Genomic DNA, 5,520 nt, shown 5'->3' with positions numbered 1-5,520 from the left:
GACCAGACTTGGACTTCTTCACTTGAGCAGTAACTTGCTTGCCGTTCTTCTTGAAGTTCCCTTTCTTTCCCTTTGCCCTTTTCTTGAAACTAGTGGTCTTGTTAATCATCAATACTTGATGCTCTTTCTTGATTTCTACCTTCATCGATTTCATCATCATGAAAAGCTCGGGAATCGTTTTCATCATCCCTTGCATACTATAGTTCATCACGAAGTTCTACTAACTTGGTGATGGTGACTAGAGAATTCTGTCAATCACTATTTTATCTGGAAGATTAACTCCCACTTGATTCAAGAGATTGTAGTACCCAGACAATCTGAACACATGCTCACTGCTTGAGCTATTCTCCTCCATCTTTTAGCTATAGAACTTGTTGGGGACTTCATATCTCTCAACTCGGGTATTTGCTTGAAATATTAACTTCAACTCCTGGAACATCCATATGATCCATGACGTTCAAAATGTTTTTGAAGCCCCGATTCTAAGATGTTAAGCATGGTGCACTAAACTATCAAGTAGTCATCATATTGAGCTAGCCAAACGTTCATAACGTCTGCATCTACTCCTGCAATAGGTCTGTTACCTAGCGGTGCATCAAAGACATAATTCTTCTGTGCAACAATGAGGATAATCCTCAGATTACGGATCCAATCCGCATCATTGCTACTAACATTTTTCAACACAATTTTTCTCTAGGAACACAATAAACTGGGAGCAACATCGCGAGCTATTGATCTACAACATAGACATGCTAATACTACCAGGACTAAGTTCATGATAAATTAAAGTTCAATTAATCATATTACTTAAGAACTCCCACTTAGACAGACATCCCTCTAATCTTCTAAGTGATCATGTGATCCATATCAACTAAACCATGTCCGATCATCACGTGAGATGGAGTAGTTTCAATGGTGAACATCACTATGTTGATCATATCTACTATATGATTCACGCTCGACCTTTCGGTCTCCGTGTTCCGAGGCCATATATGTTATATGCTAGGCTCGTCAAGTTTAACCTGAGTATTCCGCATGTGCACTGTTTTGCACCCGTTGTATTTGAACGTAGAGCCTATCACACCCGATCATCACGTGGTGTCTCAGCACGAAGAACTTTCGCAACGGTGCATACTCAGGGAGAACACTTGTACCTTGATAATTAGTGAGAGATCATCTTATAAAGCTACCGTCAATCAAAGCAAGATAAGATGTATAAAAGATAAACATCACATGTATTCAAAATATGTGACATGATATGGCCATCATCATCTTGTGCCTTTGATCTCCATCTCCAAAGTATCGTCATGATCTCCATCGTCACCGGCATGACACTACAAGAAATATGTAAATTTGTGACCACCACTATTGGTCACTGAATGGTCAAAAATTTCCATTTGTGACCTTTTTGTGACCAAAAACATAAGGTCAAAAGCTGGCCGTCATAAACTGACTATAGCAACCTTTCTTCTGGAATGGTCGTAGACGTTTATGACCAAAATACGTCTACTGTGGCGTTTTGGTCACTAGCAACCTCCCCAGGCCACGTAGGCATCCAGCGTGGCAATCTGACGTGGCACAAGATTTAGCCCGGTCCAATTCGATTTTCTACATGGGCCTAGCCCAACAATTCAGCCTATTTGTGTTTTTTCTGTCAATTTTTGGTTCGGTTCATGGGCCAAGCCCAATATTGCAGCCTTTTTATTGTTGGGCCGTGGCCTTCTTACCATCAATTGATTTTTTATTTTTCAATCATTTTATTTTAGAGCTAGTCCCACTAGTCACATGGGCCCCACATGTCAAAAATTTCAAAATATCTCAAATTATATTCATAAGTGGGGCATAAATTGGTCCCGCTAGTCATGTTTCCATTTCACATCTTTTTAACATACATAATCACTATTTCAAATAGGACGGGACAAATATAATTCATCAAATAACACTACATTAGTCTTTTACAATCTGATACAATATTACAATTTACAGTCTACTATAGAACCAAAAAAACTCTTTGCTAAGTAGGGCTTCACTGATTCGCACTTGGCTTCATGGCTTCACACTCCAAAAAAATTAGGCCCAAAGCTCCTGTAAAAGAGTGAACAACTTCAATATTAGTGTACTTAGTCCTGAGGCCAGAACCAAACAACTTCGATATTACAATAGAAAGAAGTCTCAGGTTTATCAAGCACAGCAAAATAGCAGTGTGACTGAAAACAAAAGAGGTCTCAGGTTTAGACTGAAAAGGAAGAGCTAGATATGCATGATGTCCCAGGTTTAAATAAAAGATCAAGAGCACAATTTCAACAAGAGATATATAGTCAGTCCAATTGAACAAAGGCTGGAAAGTAGCATTATGAGTATTTAAGTGGAGATGTAGCAGACAATCAAATGAATATATTGTGCAGACCATGAATAAAATTAGGCAATCATCGATGGAGAGCGTCTAATGCTCCTAATTAAACAAACAGATATGTTTAGCCAACCAAGAAGGAAACACTAACCAAACAGTGGCAATTTGAGGTGGTGATCTAGATGAGGTACAAACTGAGATGACATTCAATCATCCGGTAGCAAAACAAGCTTACTAGCTAGCTAGTACACTAGAATGTGACCATCCAACATGCACACACGCATCAGGAACATATATGAACATTTTCTGTAAGGGGGACATCAAGACCTTGCTTTGGAAGGACTAAAGAGCACTTGAATGAGTTCTGGTCATTAGGTGCTTCTTCACTATCAGGTTCATTTGTTGCTGCTGCTCATCCTCCTACTCCATCTACATGGACAAGAGCAAGTTAGTTGTTTGCATGGCATTCACTTAATAAAACTGCATGTATATTCATCTACATTACTTCTTCAGTATAGTACAGTACAAAGGATGGATGGGTTTGAGTTCAAATGTTTGCTTGCACATGTACTACTCATATACTTAGGCACATGGAAAATCAACTACAAGCAGGAACACGATGAGCCAGAACAAGCTAGTAAGACACTAGCAGTAGAGAAACCATAATATGAAGCAAACAGAGGAATCACAAGGTAATTCTACTAATTTCATTGAAACAATAGTGACAATTTTAGGCAGTGTGCTAGATGAGGTACAAACTGAGATGCCATTCAGTGAGATATAGTAAGAATGATTGTGGCAGCAGTAGATATAGTAAGAATGCAAAAGTACATTCAGTGAGAATTGTATTATTCTAAGCTACCAACAGAGAAGCAGAAAACAGACGAACAGCCTGGCACTAACATATATAGCGCTGAGGCACTGGCTGCAGCACAAAAAGCACTCCAAATTCATATCTACTGGACCAATTCAGAACTATACAAGAGCCAGGTATAGAAGCAAGCACGGTACAGAAGCAAGCAAACAGTTTCATCAGTGCATAGCTGTAGCAGATCACCAGGTATGGTGATCATAATTTACTATTGTTTTTGCCTAGACATCACCTCCAAGTTAGAGAACCAGCCATGAACTTTGGTCATTTAACACATGTGGTAAACTATAAAATGATGAAAGCACTACTGATGACAAATGTACTAGTAACATTCTTGTCATGCAAGCAGTCACAAACACCCCATATATATTCCAGTCTGCGAGTTCAAAGACCTATATATGATTGCAGAACACTAGCATCTGTGTTGATTCAAACTTCATGTTGGCTGAGTTTGTTACTGATTCATCTACTGAATTTCACACTATACAAGAGCAACAAAATCTCAGGGGCCTGAATTTTCTGCTAATCTAATTAAACAGGTACTGCCCACTTGGAGTAGTATAGCTTACAGGCCACATCAAACCACCGAATCTTGGTGCAAGTAGTGCTAGACTATTAGTGTAGTAGATGCCACTCTTTTTTTACAGAAAAGAGCACAAAGCACCCAGGCTCTGAACTTGAAGCGATGAAACAACTACTATCTGGTTAATTACATGGGCAGACACACAGATACAACCGCCAGGATGAAGCAACACAAAATGGAACTAAGCTAGCACATGATGATGACACTACCAATCTAAGCTATTTAGTACTCAGACAACATAATTCCCACAAGCATACAGCTGCAGCATCACTAGAGCAACGGAAAGACGACTACAGGAACAAAACGCACAGGAGACGGGGCTAGGAGGAGCGGAGCGTCACCGTGGAGGTGCTGCTGGAGTCGATCGAGCCCGACAGCGAACAGAGACGGCGGGAGGACACGTTGACGGAGACGGAGCTCTGTCCGTGAAGCAGACGAAGCAGGGGAGGCCATGGCGAGGAGGCAAACGGCGGCAGCTCTTGGACTTGGGCGAGGCTTCGGCTCGGCGGCGCAGGAATGGCGAGGAGGGACTTGGCATCGGGGCGGCATGCTGCAAGGTCGAGGATGCGAGCGTCCATGGCGGCAGAGTGCACTATTTGAGACAAAGATAGAAATTGAGATGTGTGAGAGAGAAAAAGGAGGAAGAAAGAGAGCACGGGAAGAAGGGTGGCACTCATCTGCTGGCTCCGGCAAGCTGTGGCTGGTGGTCGCCGGCGGCGGCGTGCAAAATCACAGGAGGAGCTCCTCTCGTGGGGCTCGGGTGCGGGGAATCGTGGGAGGAGGCTGCGAGGACGGGCATGCTCGGGCACTCGCTCGATCTCCTCGGGCAAAGAGGTGGCTGGGAGATGCGGGGAGGGGAGGGAGGACGGCGAGGTCAGGGGTGGGTGGGAGAGGACTGGATCGGGAGGGGGCGGGTACGGGGAGGAGGTGGCGGCGACGGCGGGGAGATTGGGAGCAGGGGATGGATGGATCTGATCTAGGGTTTGGGCTGCGGGAGGTTATCTCTTTTTCTTTTTTTCTGTAGATAGATGGATGGATGGATGTGGGACGGATATATGGATGGATGGATGGATGGGCGCCATGTCATCGATCCGTGGGAAGAGTTTTGATTGGTTCGAAAAAACAGTGATTTAAAATAGTTTCTATGTACTAAAAATTGAGGGATTTTGTGAAGTAACTATCAAAACTATTTTGCAAAAGGGCATCACACAAATTTTCACTCAAGTTAGACCACATTTTATGGATGAGCACCAATTTGTATGTATTTCTGATCTTTCTATCTATTTTTAATCATTTTTTGTGTGCCCAAAATGAGTTTTTTTGTGAAGAACCTATCATATATTTGTTGTGAAATTGGACCAAATAATTTTTTATAAAGTATTACGCCATATTTAATGTAAAATTGACCAAATGGTTGGGTGTCAAGAGTTTTGATGCACCTCTCCTGAAAAAGACAAATTTCTGCCAATTCCGCTGGAAGAGGGTCAAATTTGAACTGCAGCTGCCTCATAGTTTGTGCTTTATTTTTTCCAAAAATCCTTTCTAGGTACATAAGTATCTATTTAATCAGAGAAACATCAAAAGTTTTCCAAGATTCAATCACTAGCTAGGAACGGTCAAGCCCACCGTTTTGACCGCTTTTTGAAATGGGCATAAAAAATTCAAAAAAAATCAAAAAATTGGAAAACCTTCGCATTGTGTCAATATATGTGACCA

The 5,520-nt window shown here is 41.8% G+C and overlaps 1 pseudogene; it reads right to left on the bottom strand.

Moving 5' to 3' along the window:
• Positions 1–4,124: 4,124 nt before the first annotated feature.
• On the bottom strand, positions 4,125–5,193 carry LOC147976964 (uncharacterized; annotated as a pseudogene).
• Positions 5,194–5,520: the final 327 nt, after the last annotated feature.

This window comes from Triticum urartu, chromosome 4A, assembly GCF_056163025.1.
Source record: "Triticum urartu cultivar PI428250 chromosome 4A, HENAU_Tu73, whole genome shotgun sequence".
NCBI classification, from domain to species: domain Eukaryota; kingdom Viridiplantae; phylum Streptophyta; class Magnoliopsida; order Poales; family Poaceae; genus Triticum; species Triticum urartu.
The sequence above is the reverse complement of the archived record's forward strand: the minus strand, read 5'-3'. Positions and strand labels throughout refer to the sequence as shown.